The sequence below is a fragment of the Choloepus didactylus genome, chromosome 20 (assembly GCF_015220235.1).
Source record: "Choloepus didactylus isolate mChoDid1 chromosome 20, mChoDid1.pri, whole genome shotgun sequence".
NCBI classification, from domain to species: domain Eukaryota; kingdom Metazoa; phylum Chordata; class Mammalia; order Pilosa; family Megalonychidae; genus Choloepus; species Choloepus didactylus.
The window spans coordinates 61,457,340-61,477,594 of record NC_051326.1 but is presented as its reverse complement, the minus strand read 5'-3'; the positions used below and the strand labels follow the sequence as shown (position 1 = coordinate 61,477,594).

Sequence of the window (20,255 nt, the reverse complement as noted above, 5' to 3'; positions counted from 1 at the left end):
TCTATCATTAGCTATAGTCCATGATTTACATTAGGGTTCTCTGTTAGTGTTGCACAGATCTATGGTTTCTTAAAAATGTTTATTCTAATAACATATGTAAAACCTTAAATTTCCCCTTTTAACTACATTCAAACATATAATTTGGTGCTGTTAATTATTTTATAAACATTGTGCTGCCATCACAAAACATTTCTATCACCTCAAATAGAAATCTGTGCAATTTAAGCATTAATGTCCCATTCTCTACCCCCATCCAACTCCTGGTGACCTATATTCTTGTTTTTAAATCTGTGGATTTGATTATTCTAATTATTTCATAACAGTGAGATCATACAATATTTGTCCTTTTTGTATTTGGCTTATTTCACTCAACATGATGTCTTCAAGGTTTGTCTATGTTGCTGCATGTTATCAGACCTTTTCTCCTTTTTACTACTGAATAATATTCCATTGTATGTATTTACCACATTTTGTTTGTCCATTCATCAGTTTATAGCTTTCTTCTTTTGGCAATTGTGAATAATGCCATTGGGAACATCGATGTGCAAATATCTGTTTGAGTCCCTGCTTTAAATTCTTTTTCAATTCTTTTCTTTATATACCTAGAAGTGAGATCACTGGATCACATGGTAAGTAATACTTAAATTTCTGAGGAAGCACCAAGCTGCCTTCCACATAGTTAGAGCATTTTACTTTCCAACCAACAAAGAAAGAGTTTTCCCATTTTTTCACATTCTCTCCAATACTTGTAATTAATTTTTCATTTTTTTAAATAGCAGCCATTCTAGTGGGTGTGAAATGGTGTCTATTTGTGGTTTTGATTTGTGTTTTTCTAATAGCTCATAATGTTGGGCAGTTTTTCATATGCTTCTTTTGGCCATTTGTATATCTTCATTAGAGAACTATCTAATCATGTTTTTTGCTCATTTTTAAATTGGGTTGTTTGTCCCTTTGTTGTTGAGTTGTAGGATTTCTTTATATATTCTGGATATTAAACCCTTATTGGGTGTGTAATTTCTAAATATCTTCTCCCAATGCATAGGTTGTTTTTACTTTCATGATAAAGTCCTTTGATATCCAAAAGTTTTTAATTTTGATGAGATCCCCATTTACCTAGTTTTTGTTTTGTTGTTTGTGCTTTCATTGTAAAGCCTAAGAAACCACTGCCTAACACAACGTCCTGAAGATACTTCCCTCCGTTTTCTTCAAGGAGTTTTATAGTTCTGGCCTTGTGGTGTGAGGTAGGGTTCCACCTTCAGCGCCATTTGTTAAAGAGACTATTCTTTCCCCATTGAGTAGACTTGGCACACTTGTCAAAAATCAGTTGGCTGTAAATATGTGGGTTGATTTCTTAACTCTCAATTTGATTCTATTGGTCTGTATGGCTGGCCTTGTGCAATTATCATGCTGTTTTGATTACTGTGGCTTTGTAATAAGTTTTAAAATTGTGACATGAGATTCTTTCAACTTCATTCTTATTTTTCCAGTGACTTTGGCTATTTGGGGCCACTTATCCTTCCATATAAATGTGAAGATTGGTTTTTCCATTTCTGGTAAGAAGGCTGCTGAAAATTTGATTGGGATTGCATTGAATCTGTAACTTGCTTTGGGTAGAATTAACTTCTTAAACATATTCTGTGTAAAAGTACTTTACATCCTTGGTTAGATTTATTCCTAGATATTTGATTCTTTTAGTTTTCATTGTAGAAGGATTTTTTCCTTGATTTCCTTTTCAGATTGTTTGTTGCTGGTGTGTAATAACACTATTGATTCTTTGCATGTTGATATTTTACCCAACCATTTGCATGTATTCATTTATTAGTTATAGTAGCTTATTTGTAGGTTTTTGAGGATTTTCTGTATATAGAATAATGTCATCTGCAAATAGGGAAAGTTTTACTTCTTTCTTTCAAATTTGGATGACTTTTCTTACTTTCTCTTGCCTACTTGCTTTGGCTGGAACTTCTAGTAGAATGTTGAATAACAGTGGTGATAGTGGACATCCTTGTCTTGTTCCTGATCTTAGAGGGAAAGATTTCAGTCTTTTTTCATCGAGTGTATGTTAGTAGTGGGTTTTCATATATGCTATTTGTCAAGTTGAGGAAGTTTCCTAGTTTTCTAAGTGTTTTTACAAAGCAGAGGTGCTGGATTTTGTCAAAAGCTCTTTCTGCATCAATTGAGAGGATTGTGTGTTGTTTTTCCTTTGTTCTGTTAATGTGGTATATTACATTACTTGATTTTCTTATGTTGAGCCACCCTTGCATATCTGGAATAAATCCCACTTGATCATGGTGTATAGTTTTTTTTTATGTGCTGTTGGATTTGGTTTGCTAGAATTTTGTTGAGGATTTTTATGCCTATATTCATAAGTGATATTGATCCGTAATTTTCTTTTCTTGTGGTATATTTATCTGGCTTTGGTATTAGGGTGATGTTGGCCTCATAGAATGAGTTAAGGTATGTTTCCTCTTCAACGTTTTGGAAGAGTTTGAGCAGGATAGGTGATAATTCTGCTTGGAATGTTTGAACAAAAAGTCATGTGGTCTGGCTCTTTTCTTTGTCAAGAGGTTTTTGATGACTGATTAAATTTCTTTACTAGTTATTGGTCTGTTGAGATAGTCTATTTTTTCTTGAGTCAGTGTAGTTAGTTTGTGTGTTTCTAGAAATTTGTCCATTTCATCTAAATTATCTAATTTGTTGACATACAGCTGTCCATAGCTTCCTCTTGTGATCCTTTTTATTTTGGGGGTTTGATAGTAATGCCCCCCCTTTCATTTCTTATTTTAGCTATTTGAGTAAATAATAACTTTTATTTTCTTTGTTAATCTAGCTAAATATTTGTCAATTTTATTTATCTTTTCAAAGAATCAACTTTGGTTTTCTTGATTCTCTCTATTGTTTTTAAGTTTCATTTAAATTCCATCTATATTAATATTTATTGTTTTATTCTTTTCTTATTTTCTTCTTGCTTTGAGTTTAGTTTGCTCTCTTGCTAGATCCTCTGGTTTTGACATTAGGTCTCTGTTTTGAAATCTTTCTTCCTTTTTAATGGACGCATTTAGAGCTATAAATTGCCCTCTCAGCACTATCTTTGCACATCCTGCAAGTTTCGGAATGTTGTGTTTTCATTTTCATTCACCTCAAATATTTCCTAATTTCCCTTATGATTTCCTCTTGGACCCATTGGTTATGAATATGTTGTTTAATTGCCACATATATTTTGAATTTTTCATTTCTTGCTCTGTTATTGATATCTCGCTTCAATCCACTGTAGTTGGAGAAGATACATTGCATGATTTCAGTAATTTTGAATTCACTGAGACTTATTTTGTGGCCTAGCATATGGTCTATCCTAGAGAATGATCTATGTGCACTAGAGAAGAATATGTCTTCTTTTGCTGTTGGGTGAAGTGTTTTATATATGTCTGTTAGTTCTAGTTGTTTTAGAGAATCATTCAAGTCTTCTGTTTCCTTATTGGTCTTCTGTCTAGATGTCCATCCATTATTGAAAGTAGTGTATTGATGTATCCTATAATTAATGTAGAACTGTCTATTTCTCCCTTCAAATATGTCAATATTTGCTTCATATATTTGGGTGCTCTGCCTAGGTACATATATATTTATAACTGTTATGTCTTCTTATTGAATTGACCCCTTTATCAATATACTGTGACCTTCTTTGTCCCTCATAGCAATTTTTACTAAAAGTCTATATTGCATGGTATTATAGCTACCCTAGATCTCTTTTTGGTAATTATTTGCATGGTATATTGTTTCCTATCCTTCCACTTTCAACCTACTTGTGTATTTGAATTTAAGGTGAGTCTCTTGTAAACAGCACATAGTTGGGGCATTTTTTTTTTTCTTATCCATTCTGCCAGTCTCTGCCTTTTGACTGGTGGATTTAATTCATTTACATTTAAAGTAACTACAGATAATGTAGGGATTTTTGCTGCCTTTGTAAGTCGTATCTTTTTTGACCCCCAGTTTTTCCATTAATGCCTACTTTCATATTTATTTGATTTTTTATTATCCCATTTGAGTCCCTTCTCATTTCTTTCTGAATATATTTTATACATATTTTGTGTTTACCATGGGGTTAACCTTTAACAACCTAAATCTGTAACAATCACGTTTGATGAGATACCAACTTAACTTCAATAGCATACACCTGCACTGCTCCTATACCCTTCAATACCCCACCTCAGTTTTTGTTGTACTTACTGGAAATTATGTCTTTACACATTGTATGTCCCTATCCATAGGTTTATAATTACTTTTTATGCCTTTGCATTTTTGACATGTATGAAGTAAAAAGTGGATTTACATGCCAAAAAATTCAACCAACAGTACTGGCATTTTTAATTACCCTGTGGTTACCATGACCGGAAGTCTTTATTTCCTTATGTCCCTTTGACCCACTGTCTAATGTTCTTTCCTTTCAATTTGAAGAATTCCCTTTAACATTGCTTGTGGGGCAAGTCTAATGTTGATGAATTCCCTTAGCTCCTGTTTCTCTGAGAGTGTCTTTATTTTCCCCTCATTTTTGATAGGCATTCTTGCTGGATATTAAATTCTTGTGTGGCAGTTGTTTTCTTTCAGCATTTTAAATATGTTGTCCCATTGCCTTCTTGCCCCCATGGTTTTTGATGAGAAATCAGCATTTAATCTTATTGGAGTTCCCTTGAACGTTACTTGATGCTTTTCTCTGGCTTTTTCCAGAACTTTCTCCATGTTCTTGGCATTGGACAGTTTGACTATTATGTGCTGGGTGTTGTTTTCTTTGAGTTTATCTTGTTTGGGGTTTGTTGGGATCCTTGAATGTGCATACTATTTCTTTGAATATTCCTTTTTCCCCTTTCTCTCTTACTTATCCTTCTGGGACTCCTATATTGTCTTTATTAGTACATTTGATGGTGTCCCATAGGTCTCTTTAGGTTCTGTTTGCCTTTAGAGAGTCATTTTTCTTTTTTTCCCTCTGCCTGAATCATTTCAACTTTCTTTTCTTTGAAATCACTGATTCTTCCTTCTGCCAGTTCTGATTTGCTGTTGAAACCCTTTGGGAGAATTTTGCATTTCATTTATTGTGGCCTTCAACCCCATTATTTCTCTTTGGTTCCTGTTGAGAATCTCAAAGAGATTCTCATATTCTTCATCCATTGTTTTTCTCATATCTTATAGTTCCTTTTTTGTGTGTGTTTTCCTTTACCTTTTTGACCATATTGAGGATCATATTTTAAAAAGTTTTGTCTGGTATATCCAAAGCCTGGTCCTCTTTGTTGATGTTTTCTGGATTTTTATGTGTTCCTTCGGATGGTTCATCACTTCCTGTTTCTTTGTTTGTCTTGTAATCGTTTTTTGCACACTCTACATTTTAATATTTAATGTGTTAGCTCTGGGATTTATTCCCTATACTGTCTGTTTCTTTGTTTATATACAGCTATTGATTTGACAGATTTCCCTGAGTTACAGGAGAGAACAAAAACAAACAAACCAAAGCAGAAAGCACCTTTCACAGTCTAAATTGGTTTTAGTCTAGCTGGTGATTTCCTTCAGAGCTTAGCCCTTCTCTCCAGAAGATCAGCCTGAATTGAATGTGAAGTGCAGGGTCCTCTCTGTCTTCTCTGAGCCTGCATGGAGCCTTGGGGCCTGCTTCTTTTCCTGGGTTTGTTCTTGCTTGTGGTCTCAGGAATTCCTCTGTTAACAGTTTACCAGCGTTCTAAGATCCTCTTTATTCCTTTTGAAATAGATTTTCACCCATTCCTGGGTTCTCTAGTATATAACCTAATGCAGGTAGTCTTTTGCCTCTTCTGTTTAATCGTTTCTTACACAGCTTTACTTGTCTGCAAGATGTTCTTCTGCCTTAAGGGCAAATTCTGGGAAGGTGAATCAAGAGTTTCCTGGTTCAGTCTTTCAAGCTTCCACAGGATAGATTAATGCTGACATACAGGCACTCCAGTATGCACATAGAGATTACTCGGCTCCCTCTGGAACAAGGCCGGGGACCCACAAAGGAGCACAGCCTGGCTCCACACTGCACTGGGAGGGGAGGTGGAGAGAGCAAGGGCATCAGGAGCTTCACCTAACAGTTTTCAGGCTGTTTTTTCTTGATTCAGCACTTGCCCAGTGATTGCAACTCTTTAACATTTTCTTGTGTTTTGAGGAAGACGGCTCTGCCAGCTTTTGCTAGTTGTTCAAAGATTCTGTGGGGTACAGCACCCTGGAGTGTCTAATGCTGCCATCTTGATTTACCGCAAATTGAACATGCCTTTTGGGGGAACAAATTCAACCTGTAACAACCTCCCTGGGTTTGATCTGTGTTTTCTTGGCTACAGTGTAATCCTCCTTCTTGGATTCCTTTTTTGTTTTGCTGGAGATATATCCTTGAGTGTAACAGGATAAATCTGTGAATGATAAACTGAGTCTGTGCATGTTTGAGCATGCTTTTATTTTGGTTTCACATGGTACTGACAATCTGACTGGACAGTCCTTTCTAGGCTAATTAGTCTGAGGCCAATTTGATTTTTGTGCCTTTGCAGGTCGTTTGACCTGTCACTCTGCAGTCTTTTAGGATTTCTCTGTATCTTTGGAGTTCTGAAATTCTTTCAGGACATGACATTTCATCAAGATGTCAAGTTTTTACCCAGGAAGTGTGCATCTTTTAAAATATTTCCTGTTCAATATTTGGTAAGGTCTTTCAGTTTGAACACTTGAGTCTTTCTTAAGTCGAGAGAAATTTACTTTGATTATTGCTTTATTTTCTCTCTTGCATGTCACCTGTTCTTTCTTGTGAGGACCCTTGTTGAAAATTGTGAATCAATTCTATATGTGTATTAATATTAATTTTTCTGTTTTTTTCCTTTCTGGTCTTTATTTGAAGATTTTCCTTGGCTTTATCTTTTCTATTATTAATTTAGTGTTCAATTAATTTAGTGTTCTATTTTGTCATTCATCTAATTGCTTGACTTTTGTTTGGAATTTTGTATTTTAATTTCCATGAAGTCTTTGTTTTCTGATTGTTCCTTTTCCATCTCAGCTCTTGGTCCCTCCCGACTATCCGCTTGTATGGAAATCCTGGAGGTAGGAGTCATCGCTGGTTTGTGGAGCCTGAACCTAGAGGATTATGTTGAGCAAGGATGGAATCTTTTTAGAGTCTGATATAGTACTGTGCATAGAAAGGGGAGAGATTTGGGCCCAGAGAAAAATAGCTCAAATTCCTCCTCTGTGACTCACCAGTGTATGATCTTAACTCTGCTACCTCAGTTTCCCCATCTGTAAAATGGGAAAAATAACTCCTACCTTGCAGGCTTGGGATGAGAATGGAAGGGTCTGACATGGGTAAACCTTCTGCTCCAGCCCCTGGATTTGCACGATTTTGAATGAGACTTATCAGTTTATCCGGCACAAAACCCCACATTGATCACACACCCTTTCATCACAGTGGCAAATTGCCTTTTGTTACTCTTCACTCTAGATCTATCTTGGTTTTTGACTATATACATATATGTATGTATTTTAGTAATTTCTGGGCAGCTTCTCATACATATTCAAATCCAGGCAGTTAGGGTTCTGGTAATGATTCAAATGTTTGTTGCACAAAGCAATTGATCTTAATATAGCCGAGATTGCCAAAGGATGCCAGTCGTCTCCCCTCGTCTCCCCCACAACCTGTTTGGGTGAGGGAAGATCAACAGACTCGGTACACTTCCGCTGTCGGGCCTAATCAAGACCTAGCTGGCAGGGCTCAAGAGACCCTTTTTACCTCCTGCTTTTGTTTGTTTGTTTTTAACCCACTGCCTGGTTCTTTCTAAAACCATCTTTTCTGTAGACTGCCTGGAGTCCAGGGTGGAAAATTAGGGTGGCTGAGCACGTCTCCTGGCTCCCTCCATGTGGCCCCGTGGTTTAGGCGGTGGTGTACTAGGCAATGCCAGACAGAAAACAGATGAGTGGGGCTGCCTCCTCGGGGCCTGGCATTGCCGGGGATGTGGACAGGAGGGCTGCAGCTATGTGCTGGAGGGTAATGGGGTGGAAATAGAATGGGTGTGTTAACCATGCAGACCTGGGCTTCAAACCTTCCTCGACCTCTTCCTAGCCATGAGAGAGGGGCTGGTAACCTGACTCCCCAAACTTCAGACTCCCCTGGGAAAATGGGGACCAGCACTCCCACCTCCCAGTGCCTTTGCAACAGCAAAGTGCCATGTGCCTGCAGAGCTCTGAGTACAGGGCCCGGCACACTTAGGAACTCAGTAGGGGTCCTCCCTGGGGAAATGGCTTGCTCTGAGGCTGAGTGGTTCCTCCAGCAGCGGCTATGGGGCTGAACCAACAGGTGGGGTCCACCTTCAACATGGGGTGCCACAATGGGGTGATGCTTACCATTTATTGAGCACCCACTCTGAGCCAGGCTCTGTAGCCGGTGCTGAGTGTGCAGGGAGGAGCACGCAGTCGGAAACCCTTTGGGGGACACTGAAAGGGGCCCTGTTGCTCCTAGCAGGAGGTGTGAGCAGGCCCTGCTGTTGAGCTCGCCCCAGCTGTAGGCTTCATTGCCCCAGGTGGTCTGCCTGGGTGGGCTCCTGGGCCTGGGGACAAATGTGGGTGGTATGAGCAGAGCCCCCAGCCCCACCTGGAGCCTCCAGGCCCTTGTCCGACTGGAGCCACACTAGCTCTTGGTCGACATGGGCGTGTGCAGGGCTGACAGTGTGCATGTGTCTTCTTCTCTGCAGTGTGAACAGAGAGGCTCTGGAAGCCTTCCTTCTTCCAAATGGCTCCACGTGGCTGCCTGAGATCCTCCGTCTGTGACTCACCAACATCCCTTTGTCATCTTTTAAATATGAATACCTCATAGTCATAGGGCATTTTATAATAGACAAAGTATTTAACATACATCATCTCACCTCCTTCTTTTACTGAGCAGCTATTCTCTTCCAGCCTTCTAAAGGCTCCAGGAGAACCAAAAACTAACAAAGAGGAAGATGCTAGAAATCTAGTCCAGGCCTGTCCTACTGCCTAGGGGAAGGGGCTGAACTGCAGAAGGGTTGTTCAAGCACTGAAGAGCCCTTGTCTCCCCATAGCCCATTGGGAAAGGCCCCTATCCTTAGTCCGTCCTTCAAGGCCCTACAAGCTCTAACTCCTGTCTCTTCCCACCTGCCCTGATCCTGCTCCAACCACAACCCCCCCACTGCCATTTCCCCCCGCTCCACATCCAGTGCCTTCCTCATTGTATGCCTTTACGAATCAACCCAGATCCCACCTTCTGACCCAGCGTGCCTGGTGTATGCTTCTCCACGGCACCCGCCACTCTCCAGCCTGGCATGGCGTTGTCTGGTCCACAAGCTCTTTGGGGCTAGAGACTGAGCTTGGGTTGCTTTTATAAAATGGCAGCTTTAGGTCAGTAGTTCTCACCCTAGAGCATGCACCAGAAGACCCTGGTCCCTGAGAACAGATGGCTGCCCCCCACCCCCTGGGTTTCTGATTCTGTAGGTTTGAGGTGGAACCCCAGAATTTGCATTTCAAATAATTCTCCAGGTAATGTCAATGGGCTGATTCCAGGCACCACACATGGAGAGCCACTGGCTCAGAGCCCTGGAAGCAGGGCCAGAGTCAGGGTGTGGTGATCTGGACTGCACTCTGCGGAACCCATCAATCCACCCCCTCTGTGATTCAGGTAGATTCCTCCAGATCTAGCTCCATGCCCTGTTCCAGTCGACATTTAGTCAACACTGGCTTGTAGAATGAACCCAGAGCACAAAAGAGCAGCTCACATAACCTGGCGGCCTTCCTCCTAGGAAGAGAGCACCTGCAGGGGTGGCCCCAGGGGTGCTTTCCACCTCCAGGCCACTGACAGCTCTTCACAAGACTGTCCTCGGGCCAGAGAATATGAGAGTCTGGGAGGTGGGGCCAGCCTCAGGCCCCCCCTGGTCAGGACACCTGATCTTCAGGCAGGAGGGAAGTCTCAGGCAGATAAGGAGGAGCAGGGAGTTTGCAAAGACCCTGGGCAGTGGGTGTCTCCAAAACACACCCCTTCCTTAGGTCCAGAGACAGAGATTTTCATTCCTCAATGAGGAAAATAACTTAAAATGCAACCACCCCACTTACCATCCTGTGCTCCCACTGCTGTTTCCTGCTCCAGTCTCCATTCACCATCTCTCTGCCTCTCACACACCATCAGAATTACCAACCTAAAGAAGGCTCTGCAGGGGATCCTCTTTGTCCCAAACTTGCAGTATAAAGTCCAAGCCCCTTAGACTCACATTCAAAGCCTCCTGTGGCAAGGCTTAGCCCACTTCTCTAGCCCGTCTCCTGGTTCTCCCCTTCATGCCTGTTTTAATTTGCTAAAGCTGACAAAATGCAATATTCCAGAACTGGGTTGGCTTTTACCATGGGGATTTATTAGCTTCCCAGTTTACATTTCTGAGGCTGTGCAATGTCCAACTCAAGGCATCAACAGGATGGATGGTACCTTCTTCCTGAAGAAAGGCTGATGGCATCCGGGTCTCCTCTGTCACATGGGAAGGAGCATGGTTGGCGTCTGCTGGTCCTGCTCTCCTGGGTTTGGTTGTTTAAGCTGCTCCATCTGTGACTTTCTTTCTGAGCTTCTGTGTGTTTCTCTTTTTTTAGCTTTGGTCTCAGCTTCTCCATTTTCTGTGTCTTCTGTTTTTTATCCTTTTATGAAGGACTCCAAGAAGAGGATTAAGACCCACCCTGAATGAGGAAGGTCACATCTCAACTTAAGACCCTATTCACCAAAAGGTCCTACTTACAATGGGTCCATACCCACAGGAGTGGATTGGTTTTGAGAACATGATCTTTTGTGGGGTACATACAGCTTCAGGCTACTGCAACACTCCTTCCATCAGGGCTGTCATGAGCTGCCTGTTGCTCTCCGTCAGGCTGTAGGACCAGGCCTTTGCTTGGGGTCTTCCTTCACCAGCAATAGTGCCCCTGTATCCTCCGAATTCCAGGCCTGTGTAGAGCTTCACGCTGTTGGAGTCTGTTCTAGTTTGCTAATGCTGTCAGAATGCAAAACACCAGAGATGGATTGGCTTTTATAAAAGGGGGGTTATTTGGTCACACAGTTACAGCCTTAAGGCCATACAGTGTCCAAGGTAACACATCAGCAATCGGGTACCTTCACTGGAGGATGGCCAATGGTGTCCGGAAAACCTGTTAGCTGGGAAGGCACGTGGCTGGCATCTGCTCCAAAATTATGTGTTCAAAATGACTTTCTCCCAGGATGTGGCTGCAGTTCCTCAAAAATGTCACTCTCAGTTGCTCTTGGGGTATTTGTCTTCTTAGCTTCTCCAGAGCAAAAATCTGCTTTCAACAGCCATCTTCAAACTGTCTCTCATCTGCAGCTACTCCCTCAGCTTCTGTGCATTCTTCAAAGTGTCCCTCTTAGCTGTAGCAAGCTCGCTCCTTCTGTCCAAGCTTATATGGTGCTCCAGGAATTTAATTCAGACCCACCCTGAATGGGCGAGGCAACACATCCATGGAAATTATCCAGCCAAAGTCATCACCCACAGTTGGGTGGGGCGCATCTCCATGGAAACAGTCAAAGAATTACAATCTAATTAACACTGCTGCATCTGCCCACAAAAGCTTACATCAAAGACAATGGCGTTTGGGGGGACATAATACATTCAAACCAGCACAGAGTCTTTCAGCCTTACAGTCCCCGGTGGTGCTTGGAATCTGCACCTGCACTCTTGCCTGGCAGCACCTGGCCAGGACTGAGCAGAGTCAGGGTCTCGGCAGGAACCAGGTGGCACATGCAAATCAGGTAATTGGAAGAGTTTACTACAGGAACTTTTTGCATAGTTATGGGCGGAGATTAGAAAACGTCAGGGATTGTGCAGGACCCTGAATCTTGTGACAGAGCCTATTACTCCCCGGATGCTGGAAGGGACAAGGGAGGCAGAGGTTCCTAGAACCTGGACCCAGACAGGACAACCTGACCACAGCTGTCAGGAGGTGGCTGCCCATGGCAACCTGGAGGGAGGAGTCTGGGGGATCAGTACCCCATCTTGACTCTTCCTTCCACTGAGCTCCTGCAAGTGCCAAAGCCCACCAGAAGCCAGAGAGCACAGGGGACCACTGAGGCTGTGCATTCTGGTAATTCTCCTGGGCACAGAGCAAGGTGGAGCAAGGCAGGGAGTGGGTCTGGAGGGGCCAGCTCTGCCCAGTGCCCCACAGGCCTTACCACACAACCATGAACATGGGTGCAAGCCTGTTCCTCTGCAGTCATGGATGTCCTCAGCTGTGTGATCCATCTGGCCCGTAACCTTGAGCTGGTGGCCTTCGGCTCACATTACTCTATCCTTGCGCCCCTCTGGCTGCTTTGCTGATCACCCACCCCACTTACTCCCCTACATGCCCTAAATATGCCGGGCCCTTTCTCACAGTCACACCTCTGCAAGGCTGTTTCTTCTACCTAATACACTGGAACCCCTCCAGGGAAAGTCTGTATATCCTCAGGCAGAAAAAGGCCCTCCTGCCTCTGGGCTCCCACGTTGCTTTCTAGAGCCCTCAGTTTTAACACTTGCATGCAGTTAACTGTAATTATTTACTTGTCCCACTGCTTCTCAAGGGCAGGCATGGGGTTACATTCAGCCGTGTTCCTGAGACCCTGGTCAAATGCTGGTACATAGCAGGCACCCAGAGGAGAATGAATAAACGAATGAGTGCTTGAATGAACAAATGAATGGATAAACATTTCATTGACTATGTGAAAGACCGTGTGAATGAGAGTGAATGAACTAATGAGTGAGTGAACACATGAATGAATGAATGGGTGACTGAGTGAAGAAGTGAATCAGTGGATGAATAAGTAAAGGTCAAATGCTCTCATTGAGGGGAGCGGCAGAATGAGCAAGTAGAGCCGAAAACCTCAAAGGGCAGGGGTACGGCCCCATTTTCCATAGCAGTTTCGTGTGTAACATTTAAAATATTCCAAAGTCTTGGTCCTCGCCCACATTTCAAGCATCACTCCCAGGATACAGCTAAAACAGGCAAGCATCCCTGTGAGGTGCAGCGGGTTCCTGGTGGGCTCCTGGCCGGCCACGGGGGGTGCAGGGTGCTTACCTCAAAGACACAGGATCCCCACGTGTGGGAAAATGGGGGACCCGGGATGTGGCCCGACCCTCTCCCTTTTGCCCTTTTCCATCAGTTCCTTTTTCATCTGATACTCCCCAGGCTTCTGAGGTCTTGATTTACTTTTGAAAACGTAGGTGAGGCCATGTGACCTCTGAGCCTGGATTTTAATGTGGTAAATTAGAGATGATGCACTTATAGGATAGTGTTGTTAGGATACCGAGCACATTTTCTGCCAGAAGTTATGTTTCATTTTGTGTAATACTCAAAAATTTCCTTTTCATTTTTTGTCCAGCCACCTCCTCATCCCCCATCCCACTGTCCCCAGTAGGTATCTGTGACCACAGTGCTGGAATAATTTGTCGTGTACATGCCTCAGTCCTCCCTCAGTCTAGGATCTCCTGGGAAGCAGGGAGATTCTTATTCATCTTTGTTCCTTCATTTATCTTATTCATTTAAAAATCAATTCCTAAGTGTCTTCTCTGAGGCAAAGGAGACCCCCAGCGAGTGGGAGGGGCAGCCATTCAGGAAAGTAGACCAAATCCAGAGTTGTGGCTGTAGTGGGGTAAGTCTCTATTGGGCTCCGATGGGCCAGGAGGCAGCCAACTGGTGAATTCCATTTGGTGGGTGGGAGACACCATGACAATTGACCGTGGCACCCCCAAGGCCAAGCCCAGGCATGTAGGAAGTGCTGAAGTATGCCTTGGTGGGTGCATGGATTAAAAGAGAATGATAACAAATGAGTGCCAAAGGAATGGTGGAGAGAGAAATAGACAGATCAAATGAGGAAATGGATGTGAAAGTACCTTGCAGATTAATTGCACTTTTGCAAAGGTTGGGGAGTCACTGTTGCTGCTGGGAAATTGATGGAGAGGGGACTGCTCACTCTTTATCATGCACCTACTATGTTCCAAGTATTACATGAGTCATTTGGCACATTTGTTCCTCGCAACCATCTTGTAGGGTGGTATTATTCTTATTTTATAGATGAAGAAAGGGTGGCTCAGAAAAATTAAACAATTTGCACAAGGCCAGGGAAAGCCATAATTCAAATCCAGGTCTGGTTGACTCCAAAGCCTACTTTTGCTTCTGCTCTCTTGTTCTATAGAAGAAGAGCCTGGGGTTCAAGTTGCAGAGTCCTGACACTATACAGCAGGATGGGTGAAGAACAGTAGGTGAGTGATGGGAAAGAGGATTTCATTTGGGTGCTACCCATAAACTATAGCTTAGGGCTAGGGTGACCACATGTCCCAGTTTGCCTGAAACAGCCCCCACTTATGCCTGTTGTTCTGGTGTAATTACTAATAACCTTAATCACTGGGCTTGGACGATACATTGTATGGTCACCCTGCTTGTAGCCCCAAAGTCCAGGGTAACATTTGTTTGTGTGCATCTCAGCTGGGGCGTCCCCACCCTGCACCAGCACTGGGGCCTTCTAGTGTCATCAGCGAGGTGGGGAAGGAGAGTGGGCTTTGGAGTCGGACAGGTTTAATCGGTGTACTTTCATGGAAGATACTAAACAGATGCATATTTTCATTCTTCCATAATCATGGTGTCCTGAGGTCCCCACCATTTGAGGCAATGGATTCCTGTGCCTCAAGGGAAGAATGGACACCAGGCACTTTTCAGCTCCAGCTTTGCCTTTAGATTAGATTTCCTGAAGTCTAGAGAGCAAGACAGCAGCCAGCTTTCATCAGGGGAAAGAAGGGATTTTAAAATTCCAACAATCTCCTCTACATATAAAAACAAGGGCCTGTAGATTTGGACCACAAAGAAGCGAAACTCGGGTTATAGTGTAAGGCAGGTGCTGGGCCCACAGGAAGCAGAAGGGGAGCCTCTCATTCCCAGCGAGGCAAGGCAGTGCAAGAGCAGTGAGCAGGGCAGGGTCCAGGTAACTGAGCCCGAGAGCGCGCTGCCAGTTCCTCAGGGCTGGGGAACAGTGCGAGTGAATCTAGACTTCCTTGCTGCCCTGTTGCAGGAGCAGGTGGAGGCACCAGCTCCTTCAGTTGTGCGGGGGCCAAGGCAGCTCAACAGGGGGCAGCCAGGACCTGAGGAAAGGAGCACATGGGCTCGAGTTCTCTGTGCCCGACTGCCCTCGCCATATCCCTTGCACCTTCTGCCCTCTTGGGAAGGAGCAACAGTGGGGAAGAAACTCTGTAAAGGAGTATCTATGCAGGACAGACTGAGCTGACCAAAAAGATGTTTTAAACCTAGAGAAATGGAGATATCTGTAATTGGCAAGTTTAAGTTATTTCCTACTACATAGATGGAAGGGGTCTTGCGAGAAAGATAGGGGCAGTCGTAGGAAATAAAGCATGCTACATCCTCCCCACCCCATCTGTATTGTAGTGTGCGGTTTTGATCTCAGCTCCAAAAGTTGTGTTAAAATCCAAGTTCTGCCACTTATCACTGTGGGACCCTGGGAACATCCTTTTCCTTCCTTGAATCTTGGTTCCTAAAATGGAGATGCCACCACCCCGCAGGCCTGAGCATACAGAAGCGTGGGGGATGGCAGGACCCAGAGGGCACCTGCTCATGGTGGGTGCTCCATAGGCGTGGCTGTTTCAGCTGTGATAATCAGCCTCTCCCCGCAGTCACTGCCTTCACAGCCCCTCCCCATGAGCAACCATGTTTGGGCCGTGTCTCCAGACACATCGTGCCCCCTGTCACTGGTGAGCATCAGTGCAGAGGCCACCGGGGAGTTGAGGAAGTGCCAGCCCCTCGCGGGCAGCCTGGCGGTGGTTATGATGACAGCAGATGCAGTTACTAATAATAGCTGCGTTGGTGGGGCCTTTCCACCATCAAACCCCCCTTCTTTGGCCTGGATTTTTATAGGAAAGAGAAGACTTTAAATTTCTCTCTCTGTTTCAGTCTCTATCAAACTCTGTGAGGCCCAAAGCAAGTTTTAAAAATAAATCTTTTAAAGCAATTTCTTTGTGGGTTGCAAATAATCATAGAGCATAACACTGGACCTGGCCAGAGGTGGCTGCAGAGCCAGTGGCCATAAGCGGGGAGGATGCCAGGGGATCCTCAGAGGACCCTTCTTCGGTCTGCCTCCACCCCACTCCCAGCTTGCTTCTGGCTCTCAGCCTCCATCCCAGAGTGGAGAGGGAGATGTTTCCAACACCGAAGCAATGCTCCCCTGGCTCTCGCCAACACACACGCATTCGCATGCACACATCCAGGCCTCCACTCCCTGCTCCAAAAGCAGAAAGAGCTTTTCAACTGGAAAGGCCTGAGAGACACCAAGTTCAACCTTCCCCTTTCTACAGATAGAGACACAGAGCTCGCCCTGAGGCAGATGACACAGTTCATTCAACACAGTTATTATTCAACAAGCTCTAAGTATTTGCTCCATGGCTGATTCTGTTTGAGGTGGTAGTGGCCAAGAAAAATAAGGATTCAGGGCTCAGAGGAATTAGGAACCCACAGGGTCCTGAGGAGGCTCAGAGGAGATGACTCTTTGTTGGGAAGGGCATCGGCAAACCGGGTTGTCTCCACGAGTGGCTGGGGTGTGTCTTGTCTCTCCTTGCAGGTGGAGAGCTTACTGAAGGAAGAGGCTCTGTCAGGAGATGTTTCATTTCTCTGGCACCAAGAACAGGGCTTGGAGCTTAGGGAGGCTTAGAAAGTATTTGTTGAATGAATAAAAGTTAGGCAGTTCCATCTCTTCTTCTGGATACCTGGACAGGGGACCCATAGGGACCCTGGCTTTGGCTCAGTAAAGACCAGGGCTGGTGGCTTTGAATAGACAAGCTAGTGGGAACCCGAGGCTGGTGGGCGAGACTTGGCAGTAGGGCTCGGATTGGGAAGGGTCTCGGATATCAGGCTGGAGAGCCTGCAAGTAATTGTCTTGGCCCCACTGCCACTGGCAGGGGTGCTGGGAAGAATCATTCTGGAGCATCTAAGCCAATCCTGCTTGCTAATCCCTCTTTTGGGCTGGAAAATTTAGGGTTATGCCTGGTTTGGGGAGTTGAGTCAGGAATTGACAACCTAGTCAGTTGTCTTACCTGACACACATGCCACGTAGCATGGTGTAGGGCCCACCAGGCGGCGCTAATATATGATGATCTAGGAATTCGTTTACCTTAACGTATAGGGAGGTGAGCCTTGAGGGGGATGCACTCTCGACTATATGGGAAGATACTGGCCGGAGGGAGCTATGCTCGTACGGGCACCATCGCTGTTTTCCCATGTTCCCAACACTGGCAACCTTACTTAAGTTGTATGGGGGGATAGGTGCCACACAAAATAAGTCGAGCTTCTGGGGGATGGCACTGTGTCTCCTTAGCCCTTTGGACAGACATCCTTTTTGATTTTCTTCTTGAGAGCCAGCCTTAATCACACACTCACTCTACCACTGGATGATTGTGGAACTGATGCTCCACGAGAGCTGAGCATACCCTGACAAACCCTGCCTGGGGCCCAGGGAATTTAAGAGGAATAAGACACCGTTGCTGCCCTTAGAAGGCAGGAGAGAATTATCTCGTGTGTGGAGTGCCTCCTTCATTCCCAGGGAGGATGCCGAGATGGAAAAAAAGTCTCCTTACTCTCAAGATGCCAACTCCGGGACCCTTCCCTGGGGATAAATTTTTGGGTGACTTAAAGGTGTAGGAGGGACTCTGGAAGATGTTGTCTGTGTGCCCAAATACTGGAGTTTCCAAGGCATCTTCATGGATTATGAGCACAATGAGACAGATTGTTTGAAATAAAGAACTGTCCCAGAAATTCCAGGCTGTCTTAGTGTACCCACTAACTAGACAAAGCCCTGTCATGGAGCTGAGTACTTTGTCTCTTGAATCAGGTGTCTCTGATCTATTGGGCAAAACACCATCTGGTGGTAAGAACAAGGGTTTTGGAGCCAGGCAGTCCTTGTTTCCCGTTCTTAGTTAATTCTGTTACATTGGATGGATTACTTAATCACCCCGGGATTGGAAGTGGCGCTACCCCCCCTCCGCCCCACCCCAGGGTTCGTGTGAATCAGAGAGAACATAGGCTACTATCTGAGCTGGAGAAGGTGCCACTCAACAGACGGTGACTTCTTCCTTCCTCTGCCACCCTCATCCTCTCCCTCCGGGACCTTACATTGCCTGCCAGGATTGTGGAAGGCCCTCCGGGAATGTCTGTTGCCTAATGACTCACCGATGGATGCAAAGGCTCCCTGTCTCTGGAGGCGGCCTGGAGGAGACCAGCTTCTCTTTCAGGCGGATGTAACAACAGCAGGTGGCTGCTGTCACCCCGCCACAGCAGGAGGGAGAAGCTGAAGGGGTACGCGGGAGAAGAGGAAGTTAAGATCTGGAGAACTGGAGAATTCCAGCAGTCGGGAAAGAAAAGCAGGACTCCAAGTTTCAGGCAGGCAGCGAGGAGAGAAGCAGCAGGGCAGGGGGCTGGGGCCCTGACACCTGCTTCAGGCTGGCCGGGAACCATCTTCCCAAAGAACCAGGGTGTGAGGTTGCTCAGGTCACGAGTGCAGCTAAGGGGAAGCCACAGGAGAGGGCTCCTCCCTGTTAGCACATCCTCCAAAGGCACTGCCTTTGCAACACTTTTAATGATAATATATTGACAAAGATTTTTAAGACTCTGGGGAAAAGACATGAGAGGAAATGACATGTGTGGAGCGAGGTGATGAGAAAGGCAGAGAAGTTAGGCAAAGGGGAGGGCGTTTTTGCAGAATGTGCACCCTGCCCCCAGCCACCTTCTCCAGATAATAATAGCTAACGCTAATTGAGCACCAGGCACGGTGCTAAGTTACTTTGAATTAGAATTATAAAACCCTCAATTCTCAAGACAGCTCTCTGAGGCAGTGCTATTTCAATCATCCTGAGTTTATGGATGAGAAACCTGAGGCACGGAGAATCATCCCACAGCTTATTAGAGGTGGGACAGGATTGAAACCCTGGAGCACAGACCCTGGAGCTCACACGTGTAATTGCCAGGCCCTCCAGCCCTCTGGGGTTAGGATTCCTGTGGCTCTCAGCCTTGGACCAGGTGATGGGCTGAGAGAGCATTCAAGTCCACTGCTTTTCCTACAAATACGGGCTCCAGGCCCAGCGGGGGAGGGTCCCCCCAGGGTCAGATAACAATCAGGGCAGCGCTCTGGCCCCAGCCTTCTAGCCCCAGTCTACAGCTCTTTTCTCGGTGCCCCCACCAGAAACAATGCTGGAGAAAACAACTGGTCCTTATTACATCAAAGGAGCTTTGGAGGCGTGGAAACATTCCCAAGGTTTTTTCTTTTTCTTTAAATTCTTAAATCCATAATTATGACTTCTAGTAGCTACTAGAGAGAATACCTACACCAGCTTTTAGAAATAAATCAATGGGAACTGATTTAGGAGAGGAAACATGTACATTTTACAGAAAGTAAGTCATCTCCATTTGGTTCGGAGCATTTGACAAGAAAAATGTGCTATGACTTCCGTGATTGGCAATGACATGGAAGGCACAGCCCATAGCCCTGGGTTCAATTTTAAACACTCTAAGGAGTCAAGGGGAGCAGAATATGTTTTAATTAAAATGATAAAACTTGGGTGCCTGAACTGCTTTTTGGACACTCTGCCTCTTGAGCTGTTGGGCTGGACACAGCCTGCCCTTGGCGTCTCCACCAGTGCAGGGAGCTTGTCGGGCGTCCCCTGCACAAAGCTGGGGCTGTGGAGAGGGCTCTGAGCAGCTGACTCGCAACTTTTTGCATTTGTTTCTGATTGTAAACATGGCGCACACTTTTTATAAACAATTAAAATAATTCAAGAAGGTGCAAATAAAAAGTGGAAATCCAACCACACAGAGATAATGAAACATCATTGATATTTGGGTGAACATGTTTCCAGATCCTTCTAGAGGCTGTCAGGTTTACAGGAATGGGCGCATACAAGAGCCTCTCCATCAACAAGCCAAGAAGGAAAGGGGCCACAGCCGTGCTTCTGTGTGCCACAGGAAGCAGACAGGACGGCAGCATCCTTCGCTGGGCACCGGCACTGCACTGGGTACTTTGCATGCACTACCTCATTTGCTGTCCCCTCCCTATGAGGTCTGTATCATTATCTTTATTTTACGTATGAAGAAATTCACCCAAGATTCATGGCTGAGCTGGGGTTCCAACTTGGATGCCTCTTTCACTACAGGACTCATGTCAAGGATTCACGGAGAAGAAAATTTAAAAATGACCCCAAAGGCAG

The 20,255-nt window shown here is 44.9% G+C and overlaps 1 long non-coding RNA gene across 1 annotated transcript in view; it reads right to left on the bottom strand.

The window, feature by feature from the left end:
* The window catches only part of LOC119516892, a 31,689-nt gene extending 13,128 nt beyond the window's left edge, over window positions 1-18,561 (bottom strand). Inside the window, exon 1 of the long non-coding RNA XR_005213397.1 lies at window positions 18,226-18,561. This is a non-coding gene — a long non-coding RNA (uncharacterized LOC119516892). The remainder of the gene's footprint in view (window positions 1-18,225) is intronic.
* Window positions 18,562-20,255: the final 1,694 nt, after the last annotated feature.